General features: G+C 41.7%; 1 protein-coding gene and 1 non-coding gene across 2 annotated transcripts in view; one reads left to right on the forward strand and one right to left on the reverse strand.

Moving 5' to 3' along the window:
- LOC116039658 (endonuclease V) overlaps positions 1-883 on the forward strand; it is a 129,470-nt gene extending 128,587 nt beyond the window's left edge. The window contains exon 10 of the mRNA XM_031284609.2: positions 551-883. The gene's annotated coding sequence lies outside the window, so the exon portion shown is untranslated. The remainder of the gene's footprint in view (positions 1-550) is intronic.
- Positions 884-9,990: 9,107 nt separating this feature from the next.
- Positions 9,991-10,064, reverse strand: trnat-agu. The gene has a single exon. It is a non-coding gene; the product is annotated as a tRNA-Thr (tRNA).
- Between the last annotated feature and the right edge of the window lie 2,756 nt (positions 10,065-12,820).

Genomic DNA, 12,820 nt, shown 5'->3' on the forward strand with positions numbered 1-12,820 from the left:
GCACTATTATAAGAACTGTAAAACGTGGTTGGATGGGGCTGATTTCACTCAGCTGAGTCAAATTACTCATTTTAATTTACTTAAAACAACTTTTGGCGGGGCCCTGGTAGTTCACCTGGTAGAGCGTGCGCCTTATGTACTAAGGCTTACAGGAGTCCTTACTGCAGCGGCCCGGGTTTGATTCCGACCTGCGTCCCTTTGCAGCATGTCATCCCCCTCTCTCTCTCCCCCCTTTCCTGTCTTAAGCTGTCCTATCCATTAAAGGCCCAAAAGCCCCCCCAAAAAATCTTCAAAACATCCCCTGATAAATATTTTTGCACATTGTGCGCAAAACTAATTTAAATTATAGTGTGGCCTAGACATACTCTATCTGTAAAGTGTCCTGAGATAACTTATGTTATGATTTGACACTACAAACAAAATTGAATTGAAAACTATACAGCTTCCCAACTTTAAAACATGGTTCTTTTTTTACTTCTTTCTTTACTGTAGACAGTAATATATTTATTTTATTGCATTAAATGGTTTGTTCTGTCTCCTCTTGTTTCAGGTTGCAGATGCAGCGAAGGATCTCAACATTTTGAAATTTGACATTTTGAAGACCAGCAACTACAGAAGACCACTAAAAAGTGTGTGTGTGTGTGTGTGTGTGTGTGTGTGTGTGTGTGTGTGTGTGTGTGTGTAAGTACAGCTGTCTTAGTCTGGGCCAAGACACAAGTCGCATTAACTGTATCTTTTTATGCAGTCGCTCCATATTTAAACTGGATATGGGTCAGATTGGCTCTTTTTATACACTGTTCTCATTACATTTTTGGGTCACTCAGCTTTTTACACTAGGAGCCTCGTAAATAAATTATATAAAAAATATAAAAAATGTCCCTGATCTGCTTCAGAGTGCTGGTCATCTGCTAATATCTCTTGGTTGTGTGAAATTGTGCTCAATGGTAAATTCTACAGTGAGCTGTATGGGAACAGCAAACAATATCACACACACACCCACAAACACACACAGTCCCAGTTTATATGGTGTATAATGTGTCTCTCTTTAAATGAGTCAGACTTGGCAGAGGGCACCACTGTGCCAGACCGGTCCCAGCTAGGCGAGCGGAAAAGAAGGGCAGGGGGAAGGGGGCTGACTCTGCAGGGATGAGGGCCAGAAATAGAAGTGGTCAGATAGGGCGGTATTGATCAGCAGGAGGGGTCAGAGGATCAGCTGGTGGAGACCGCAGACTGGCCCCACGTCAGAGGGATGTACAGAGCGTAGGCACATACTTTAGATACAATACAGCATGGACAGATTGTGGCATTTAAGGAAGCAGGACAGGTTATTACATGCTGCTGAAATCACAAACTGTAAGACGCTTGGTAACTGATGCTAAGTAGAAACTATGGCTACTCTAATCAGGCTTTTTTTGTTTGCTCTAATTGACAATTTTTTAACAGTTTAATCAAGTGTTTGCTGACGTGATCAGTGATAGAAGTAATGTAAGTAACTTAGGCAGCCTGTAAGTCTGAAAAGTTTTCTGATTCGGTAAAAGATACGTTTACATCACTACTATATGTACATATCAGAAGGCCTGTGTTTTAGTTAATGTATCTCACATTTCTATGGACATTTGTTTTGATTGTAACACCGTACTAGTTAATTATAATGCTGTCCCTTAGCTCTTGTTCACTCCTCTTCTGTTACACAACTATACAGAATGCCACAGGAGGCAACGGTAAGCTTTTATGGAACTTTAATGTATCATACTTCTTAGTTTACACACAGCTATAATTTTGACTTCATGGGCGTTTTTTTCTTTTAAGGTGCAGTACGCGATGCTGCGCGAAGATTGTTGATGTTCGAACTCAACTGCCAAACAAATACAACCCCCCCCTTTAGAATCTCCACCCCCCCAGATTCATATAACTACATTACATTTTACACCAGGTCTATAGGTCAAAACCTTTTATGTCACATCTTTGAAATGCTCTGAAACCTTTGAATGGTGAAAGCTCCTGAATGCAGTTATTCTTGAAAAAAGTGATAACTCTGCTATAGAGTCCAGAGGAGCTTTACCGTAGCAACCACCACTGTTAGTGTCTCTGCTGACTAAACGAAATATGGCTGAGTCGATGTTAGCTCACGTCAGGTTTTGGATTGGCAAACTGTCGCTACTGCTGTAAAGCCAGCCAGTTGGGAGCAGCCATCACAAACAATAGCAGACGGACAAGGTTAAACTGACCTGTTAGCTGAGCTAACGTTATTACTTACTTGTCCATAACGACGAGAGCCCTCATCAGTTTTCATTCCTTTGAAATCACGGAGGTTTCTGCAGCATTGAAACACCTCACCGATGTTAACAAGGCTCTAACTCCTTTCCCGGTCATACAACTTCTTTTTTAATTTGTATTCTATAGTCCTTTTGCTGTTTCTCTGCCAACTTTTCTTGTTATTAACTTAAATTAGCATTGCTTACTATACCTTTAACATAACCTGTAACCGGGGGTTACTCTGATTTGCAGTTTCATACATCGGTGTTGCATTCTGCAGCAGCGGTGAACTGCAGCGATGCAGCGGTGAGTCCAGTGTCTGTGGTTAGTTCACGTCTGTAATAACAGCAGGACATAGTCGAGTGTCTGTTATCTAAACTGCTTAAGTCAGCTGAGTGAAGTGATGATAACGTTGTTGGTAGCCTACAGTTACAAACAGAACGACACGCTAACATGCTGACAGTATTATGTGGAGTGAGCAATGCACCGGACTCTGTTTAAAAGAAATTTGCCTTTTAAATGCTACATTGTTTGTCAGCATTGCAACCGGTCACATTAGGAGGACATTTGGCCTTGGCATGCAGTCAACACAGTCATAATTTAGCTTTACTGTAAACTCAACTCCTGGCATTTCTCCTGGCGTTTTTTTCACCACTTTGGAAGAAGGACATAACGGGATTACCAGGCGAACCAGCTTCCCTGAACTTCGGGTTCCCCCCACCTGCCAAATCCCATGTTAACCCCTGCCTGTAACCCCACAAACTCATGTAGCCTTGGCCTTTGAAAGTAAAACCCAGTTACTACTGTAAGTAGTAAGTAGCGAGCTGGTGACTGGGATATCCAGACCGACAGAATAAAATCTGGGTAGGGAAGTGAAAGAGCAGAGCTTGTCCCTCCCTCATTACCACCACTGAGGTGCCCTCGAGCAAGGCCCTTAACCCAAAAAAAACAGATCAGACTGTGGTTGTACTGGGCAGCTTCCAGGTATGAATGTGTAACTGTGTGAATGTGACAGGTCGTTGTTGCAAATGAGAATTTGTTCTCAGTCGGCTTACCTGGTTAGATAAAGGTTTAATAAAAAATAAAAGTAGTGGAAGTAATGATTGCAGCTGAAGTTTCCAACCAGCAAGGTCTTTCTTCTTCCACTGTTTACCATCTTTACAATAAATCACAGTAAATCACACATAGGCAAGGAACATAAAAATACATAGTAATATGGTCAACAATATGGCTAATCAAACGCCTGAATAAAAAAATGCGTCTTTAGCTGCTTTAAAAAAAATATCAACAGAGGCTGCAGCTCTTAAAACATGTTTTTTGATGTTGTTTTCATGCACAACTAAACAAAATATTAAATAATGAAATCCCACCATGGATATAGTGCTGCTCGGTCAGCCACGCCAAAACACTTATTTATGAACTTCAATATCCAATGGAAAATAATCTCAAAATGAAATAGCACAACGTGGCGCCAACATAAAACACAGCGCTTTCAAGCCGGAGTGCGGAATTCACTTTGCGGCAAAACCCAGGAAACGCTCGTCTTTTTTGGTGCCTAAACTGTCGTCGCCGCATGACGCTCACTTTCTCTGGCTAAACTCCACTGCCACGGCTCCTGAAAGGACCGTCATCTGGCGGTGCCTGTAGCCGCCTCACAGTCACCTATTGGCGGCTAAACAACTGGTAGCCGGCATCCTGGAGCTCTGTAGCGGATAAATACAACCAGCAACTGCTGCTCAGATTGTATCGTTCTATGTCACTATGTGTTCGAATTACAGCTTAACTTAGTTTAAAATACTTCTATTTTAGGTATATAATATATTGTCTATTGGTGAAGTAGCATTGATCACTTTGAGGGGGGGATACATTTTATAAATAATTCAGCAGAGGCAGAGATATGTTTCAGTCATGTAGGTTTCATTTGTTGTTGAAGAATGTGATTTTCTTTCGGATTTTTGTGGCTTATAATTTCCAATATTGTATTTTACAAGGCTGTGGCCCTGATCCCTGTACCCTGCTGTAAAATCGATTAAAAGTAATTTAATACTCTATACAACTAGAATTACAGGTTGGACTTTAAGTTTGAGCAACATAGATTTTTCTAAATAGATGTAGTCTTGTATTGCCAGACCTATCTCCACAGCGCTGTGGAGTAAGGTCTGGTTACACCACAGATACATTCTGGGATAGGAGAAAAACAACGCTGTGGGTTGTTTGCATTTCTTTAAACCAACCCCAAACGTCTTGGGTGGCGCTAAGCTCCGGACCCAGCGACAGTGGCTCTGCAAAATAGTTTTGTTTAGGTGGAACATTTGCACCCCGTAAAAAAAAAACGCCACATACAATATTGAATGAAGTTAACTGTTCACACAATACAGTAACGTGAACAATTTAAATTAGCTGGACACATGGTGAAACCTCATTGGTTCTTACCAGTGTATCGCCCCGTGTACTTCATCCTCAGCAATCCCACCAATCTGTCCCAAACGTCCCAGTTAGAGAGTAAATGCCCTAAACATATTCCTTGTAAATCTTTCCAATCATTCCCTGAAAGAACCAAGCAGCCTGCCTTGTTGCACAATCCAAATTTTCTTCAAAACTTGCTATTTTCAGCTTTTAGCTCGCTAGCTCGAAGTTGTTTCTTGAAGAGAACGGCAACACATAGAGAGAGTGGAAGACGATGGACGCGCCTGATGTCAGGCAATTATCCTGGAAATGTACTTCCATTGATCCAGACTAACTTTTTTTGGGGTATTTTAGGCTTTTTTTTTTATAGGACAGCTGAAGACATGAAAGAGGAGAGAGAGGGGGGACCCGCGGCTGCTGCGTTGAGGAATAAACCTCTATATATGGACGCGTGCTCTACCAGGTCAGCTACCCAGGCACCCAATAGATGTAACTTTAATTCATTCTAAAACAGTGATGTTCTACATTAAATTAGCTAACTATTAACCCAATCATTCAAAATCTTAAACAGACTTATGGGTACTAAATTATTGCGTGTGTGTTTTACACATTATGTCACATATTGGACATTAAGACACAAGAAAAGATAGTAAAAGAAGATGCGGAAACATAATAAAGTGTGCTTTCAATAGAGAATAGCGCAAAAAAGATAACATATGGGAGATGTTGGGGATTTCCTCCTCTGTGTTCCCCCTTTTGGGACAATGTTTCTGACTCCATATAAAAGACCTATATATCCCCGTGCATTCGTTAAATTGGAATTACTGTATATTGGTCCTAAGCAAGAGCCAAATAAGACGATAAGATAAAGTCAAATACATTTGTTTAATCAGTCAAGCATCGGAGTTTCAATACACAGATCTGTGGGATCATAAAGCACGCAGAGAATAAGTTTCCCTAGCAACAGACAAAAATCCAGAGCCGGTCCACGTATCTCTAGACTGTCAGACCTTGTGAGCCCCGATCTATTCTTCCCCTCATCTCTTATGCTTTCTTTCTTGGGCCCCCTCTTCTTCTTCCGCACCGGGACTGCTATCTTCACACAACACCCGCCAGGGTGGGGGCCACTGTATTATGTATCGTCATCATTTGCTCTCAAGCGAAGCGGTACATTCTGCTCCTGTTTCACTTGTTATTATTACTCAATGTACTTTGCTTGAGGCCACTGTGACCCTAACAATCGTATACATTTAGTTATGGCTTAAGCTAAATAAGCATACACCAAAACACACTTGGTCTCTTATGGAAACCTTTTACATTCTTATTATATTTATCTGCAATTAGTAAGAACATTATTCTACAGAGACATTGTAGACATCAGTGCAGCACTGGACCATTACTGTCTTTAACATGGGGAGCAGGGACATCTGTCCTCTGCATTATTCCTGCACACCATGAGGGGAAAAAAAGTCTGTGAATGCATGGAACAAGAATAAAAGAAATGCTTTTTAAATCAATCAGTTGAACTGTAAAGTGCTGACCATGACAAATGAGAAGATGGCCTAAAGCGTGGCTGCCTTTGAGACGTTTCTCTCAGCAGATCTGCAGCGGAGCCAAACAAAAGATGGCAAGCGGGGCAGACGTGAAGGCCATGGCAGTCTGTGAAGAGAGGAGCAAAGCGTTCAGCTCTCTTTTGATTGCAGTCGACGAGCTCCAGAGATAGATGCAGAGAGTTAACAGAGGCGTCTACAGCAGCATGAGGAACTTCTTCAACTCTTCCAAGAGACACGACGACAGTGTGGAGAGACGCACATGAGAGCCTAAAGAATTACAGAAGGTATTTTGTAATCAATTTAGCAATTCACTTTCTTTGTGAATTTACTTGTCTATTTCTGCATCAGTCTGTGATTTCTTACGTTTCCCAGAATTACCTCAAACAACACGCAAAAGGTTAGCGAGCTCATGAACATATTTGTATGTCCCTGTCTACAACTGCCAACACTACAGAGAGATATTCAGGGTGACGTGCATCACAAATAGTGTTGTTTTTTTTAACAGTGCTTACATATTTAAGGGTGGATACTGTACTACCTTTTGATTATTGAATGAGCTAGTTAATCAAAAGTGTTTTCTCTTATATTAGGTTTTATTTACTCAAACTATCCAAGCCACTGAAATTTGACTTTCTTTATGCCCTTTGTTTTTCTTTGTTCTCCATTGAGTTTTTTTCTCCATATTTCTTAGAGATTAAAGAGTGTGTATGAAGATATCAAACCTTCAAGAAAATGTATCAAAGAAGGATTAGTATATAGCATATTACTAAGGTTAACTTTAATCGTTTATTGGGGCAAGTTCAAGTCGAGTTTCAGTCATTCAAATTGAAACAGCAGCAGTTGAGTTAGGTCTTAAGTCAGTTAGGACAAGTCAAGTCTCAGGAAATCGAAATAATTCTAAAGGTGGAGTCTCAAGTCCTTCAAAAAAAGTTCAAGTCCAGGCTCAAGTCAATCGAGACTAGTTCAAGTTAAGTCTCACATAAATTGTCACTACAAGGTCAAGTCTCAAGTCAACCAACTTACTTCAATTCGAATCTCAAGTACTATAAGAGAAGTTTAAGTCAAGTCTTAGGTCAAATGTTTTAAATCTGAAATAATACGACACAAGTTCAAGTTAAGTCTTGAGTAATTTGACGCACATTTAAAAATGGTTCAAATAATTTCTCAAGTCATTCACCACAAGTTCAACAAGTCTCAAAATCAAGTCACAAGTTTTACTAAGCAAATGGCACATGAACGTGCAGGTCTTTTGATGGCTATCATTCAGCATATGAACATTTCCTCTTCAAAGCCGTGTTTATGGCTTTTTCCATAGCTAATACCAAGCCCTTTCAGTACAGAAGGCCTAATAAAAAAAAAATGTAAGATAATTTTTTTGAGCATTTTTAGGCCTTTATTATATAGGACTGCTGAAGATGTGAAAGAGAGGGGGAATGACATGCAGCAAAGTGCCGCAGGTCAAAGTCGACCCTGATGCCGCTGCAACAAGGATTTGTACATGGGGCGCACGCTCTACCAGGTGAGCTATCCAGGCACCCCACAGTAGGCCTAATAATTTATTATTCATGCTGTGCAACTGTGCAGGTAAGACTGGCCCTGTTCTGTAATTTAACCAGATCACAACACAAGATGTTTTTGCTGTCAAGTCTCAGGCATAGTCCTAATTTTTGAGGCTGAAATTTAAAGTCTTGTGTGCCTCAAGTCTCTAGCTTTGTTTAGCACAATGCTAACATCCAGACCTTTTTCCTGTACAGCAGATAGATGGGATTCACCTGTTTGTTACCTGGTTTGATAAGTTTTGTATAAAAGACAAACACATCCTCGAAATGTTGGTGAGTATGTAAGCAGACACATTGTCACAGACACTTGACTGCACAGAATCAAAGAGACTGGGTACAGATTTACACCTTTCTTGTTCTGTGGTCCAAAACGATCTCCGATTCTCTCAGATGAATGACTTCCAAGAGAAAGAAGACACAAAGTGCTTTCAGTCCTTTTTATCCTGGGGGGTTTTCTCCAGTTGATTTCTCAGTACTTGGTTTAACCATCAAACAGTGTTTCATGTGGTCTCAGGCTCTTCCTGAGCTGAAAGTCTCTACAGACATGTAATATTAACTGTATGTCTGTCTGTGTTTCCCTCCTGGAAAAGCTACAGTATACCTGAGCCCTGTGGTGCTTTTCAGCTGGATGGAGATTAAAGCGGCCAAGACACAAATCACGTCATATAAAGCTGCATAGAAGATGAACAGAAAGAATACACTTCCTCTCTTATGTGCCTTGCTGACTGAAGGTAACACTATTTGATACATTAGGGACACTGTGTGCCCATGTACAGGTGAATATATCTGTTTCTGTGTGTTGGTTTGTGCTGGCAGCGTTTGAGAAACGCCCAAGGTAGCATACAGGAGCCCTTGTAGGGAATAATTATTTTGGTGAAGGGTTTCATCTACATCTACCTGACTGTCCTCTAATTGCCTGTGTACTGGTGTGGTAGTACTAATGGCTGCTCCCAACTGTTTGGCTTTACAGCAATAGCAACAGTTTGCCAATCCACAACCTTGTCTCGCTTTGCGGGACCATCCTCCACAAGCTGTGGAGGAGGGTCTGGCTAGTCCACATAGCATTCCGGGATGTGAGAAAAACATGCGCTGGTTTATTGGCATTTCTTTAACCCAATCACATTCGTCATGGGCGGCGCTAAGCACCGCACGGAGCCGCTGCAAATTAGCCTCGGGAAGGAACTTATTTAGGTGGAACGTGTACGTTGTTTTAGTCGAGTGATAGAAAACTCCGATTAGACAGATAGTCTAGCTGTCTGGATTTACCCTGCATAGATCTGAGGAGCAGTTAACCATAGTCCTCATAAATCCATCGGAGTTTAGAATTCCAACACAAAGAAAGCGGAAGGAAACGAACATCGGCGAAAATACTTGCATCCAGCGGAATTTCCTGCAGCACGGGAGCAATCCCGGAAGTGAAACGTCAAGGATATAGACTATCCACAACCTAACGTGAGCTAACATCGACTCTGCAATATTTTGGTTAGTAAGCAGAGATACTAGCAGAAGTGGATGATATGGCAAAGCACGCCAAATGCGCATCCATGAATCTGGGGTTGTATTTGTTTGGCAGTTGAGTTCAAATATCATACACAACAACATACAATCTTTGCGCACCATCGCTTACTGCACATTTAATATGAAGAGCATTTTGAGGCTACATGTGTCATCGGTGTTTCACAGAGTGATATCCACTATGTTCCACCAAGGCACAGTATCTCTAGGAATTACGTCGGTATTGGATGATTCTGGACCTCATCCAATATTTACATCCATTTTCCAATGCAGGAAGAAGTGTGCCATTCAGTGAAGCAGAATGTGTGGATGTCGGTGTGATGGATGGACAGTGCATCTGACTTTCATGCAGGAAACCAGAGTCCTGTCACAAACTTGCAATTAATGTTCACTTTTTAATTAACTGTAGCAATAATCTTTCACTAACCATAATCAAATATTTAGTTGACTAACCTTAACCATACCACAGGTGCCATGAACAGATATTGTAGAAAGCTAACTTTTCAAACTTTTATTTTTATTTTTTTTTAGCCCCATTGAACCATTGGGTTGCATTTGTCGGTGCCCTCGAAGACCGTTACAAAGTGATAGTTTGCTGATTTGCCACAACTTTGGTTAAACCCGCATTAGCAGAAACAAGCTGTAAACATGACACTGACATATTATAGTCATTATTGTCTTTAATATTCTCTGTAACAACAAGGTACTGCTGGGATTCTAACTCAGGATCTCTTGTTTACTAGACAGGCACTTTAACCAACTAAGCCACAGCACCTACATGAATGTCTACTGTAATATTAAAGCTTCAATCATACCAAAGACATTTCTGAACTGATGTTGCCACCTGGGTTTAAGACCACGGAAAAGACAGAATAAGTTGAGTGTCATCTGCAAAGCTGTGGTAGGAGAAGCCATGTGAGTGAATAACAGGACCAATCACCTTGAGGGACTCCAGTAGTGAGGCTGCAAGGTTCAGACACAAGGTGGATCCCAAGTCTCTTTAATAGATATCTCGTCGCTCCTTTGCTTGAGCTGGAAGTCGGTCTTGGACCTCTTTCATGGTGGCTGTCTCAAAGATCTTACTCCTGCCCGCCGAGGAGCAAGGATGGATCTCTGAGGAGCTAGGAGCTCGGATACACGAGATCAGCCTTCCCGGAAGCCTTGCAGCTGAAAGCCGTTACAAACTCCGCCCATACAGCTGGCGAATTTGCATGAAGCTTCACAGGAAAGGAAGTTTCACCCCTCTACAAGCACATTTCCTCGTTTCCTCTCGCCTCGCATGATTTCCTCACAAGGAAGGGAAGCAAGTGAAGGTGTGTGAAGTGATGTAATTTAAGGACTTGGGACGTACCCACAGATTCTCTCCAAGTTACTTTTTTTCAAGTTGGTCCAAACTGTTAACTTTTTTATTTTTCAAATGCCGATAAAATGTTTAGTCTAAAGAGAGAGATCATCTCTATAACAGTCAGGTGCTGCTGGGATTTGCACTCAGGTTCTCCTGTTTACAAGACAAGTGCTTTAACCAACTAAGCCACAGCATCTTTTCCTCATGCCCTTCCCTTGTCCCTTTCTTCCCTCAAATTTCCACACAAATGAGTCAATTTTTTTGGGAGGAAAAAAATCATATAATGGATTCATCCTGAAACTCTCTTCTATAGTTAAAGAGAGTTTGACTGAATCTCTCCTTAGCTACAGAAAGGAGTTTCACAGATCAATGTCTTATATGAGGCACTGCTGGGATTTGAACCCAGTATCTCCTGCTTTAACCACTAAGCGACAGCGCCACTGCTACCCTCTTCTGCTATGCTTTAGCTGCTGCTGTGACATATTTATGACAGTTTATGTTGTCTGAGTTAATGTCAAGTTGTCATAACAAAGGTAGTGACACGTTATATTGTCTTTCTTAAAGAAAGGAGCAGTCAACTTTTAACCATAACCACAATCTAGTAGTTAAATTAACCTGACTGTACTGGTGGCAAACTTGACAGACTTCCTTTAAGAGCTAATCACTTCGACACTGCATGCCCTTGGGTCCCCAGCAGTGATGAGTACTTGAGTCCTGGACTCGGACTCGAGGCGCTATTCTCCGGACTTGTGACTTGACTTGGACTCATGCACGGATGACTTGGACTCAAGGATTTATGAAATCAGACTCGAGCATTCATGAAATAGGACTCGGAAGGATGCAGTTTCTGACTACTTTTATTAGTAATAGGCAGTGATGGAGTACTCGAGTCCGACTCCAATCGCTATTCTCTGGACAAAAGACTTGACTCGGACTCAAAGTCAGGTAATGGTGACTCAAATTCGACTCTGACTCTTCTTTGGTGACTTGGACTCTGAATTGAACACTAGGGAGTCCAGACTTGACTCGGACTCGACAGTTGGTGACTCGACTACAACAATGGTCCCCAGCAACTCAAGTGTGAAAATCGGGTGAACTGTTCTCAAGACGTGAATGACACACGTACAGACAGACAGACAGACATTCCTTGCTTTATAGTTAGATTACTTTTTAAAACTCTCTCTTTCTTGGTGATCACAAGAAGTTTCTGCCATGACAAAATGTGTATTGAATGGTGGTGAATACATCCATACTGTAAGGTAACTTCTTTGCTTGTTCATCAATGTGAAGGTCAGTTTTAGGCCCATTTAAGTGGAACAGGGAGGAGGAGAGCTTCTCAGAAGTCCCTTAGGGGAGATGAGAGAAGACCAGAAGAAGGATTTTTAATGAATCTCTGAGCTACCTGTGTGTGATAAGAGGGAGGCAAGGGATTGTTGCAGTGTGCATAGGGCTCAAGTTGTCTTTCTTTGGAGCATCAGTGCAGTAATTGGTAATGGGGTCTGGGAGAAACCGACAGGGAATGGGTTGGCCTTTACCCACATATAGCTCTCTGGTCCATGAGGTCATATTCTGTTGCAGAGCATCAAAACACTTCTTTTTCACCCAAAGGACAAATGCAACATGACTGGATGCTTTTGCTCATTTTTAGGATCTCAGTCCCTTTGATTTTTGTCTCGCATTGCCAGACCCTCCTCCACAGCGCTGTGGAGGAGGGTTTAGTCTAGTCTAGGCTAGTCCACACAGCATTTTGGGATGGGAGAAAAACGTGTTCTGGTTCATTGGCATTTCTTTAATCCAATCACAATCGTCTTTGGCAGCGCTAAGCCCCAGACACAAGGACAGGGCCTCTGCAAAATAGCCTCGGGAAGGAACTTGTTTTGGTGTACATTCAAAGGTTGTTTTGGTCGTGTAACAGAAAACTCCGATTGGACAGATAATCTAGCTAGCTGTCTGGGTTTACCCTGCAGAGATCTGACGAGAAGTTAACCATAGTCCTCACAAATCCACCGGAGTTTAGAATTCCAACACAAAAAAGCGGAATGTAACGGACATCAGGCCCAAAGAGAGGGATATCCGGCGGAATTTTCGGTGGCATGCCGAGGTTAATCATTTTTGTGATACTGCCAGGAATCATTCCTTTCTGTCTGTAGTACATTGCTGTGCATAAGAAGTTGACAGTTGCAATG

This window comes from Sander lucioperca, chromosome 4 (genome assembly GCF_008315115.2).
Source record: "Sander lucioperca isolate FBNREF2018 chromosome 4, SLUC_FBN_1.2, whole genome shotgun sequence".
NCBI classification, from domain to species: Eukaryota; Metazoa; Chordata; class Actinopteri; order Perciformes; family Percidae; genus Sander; species Sander lucioperca.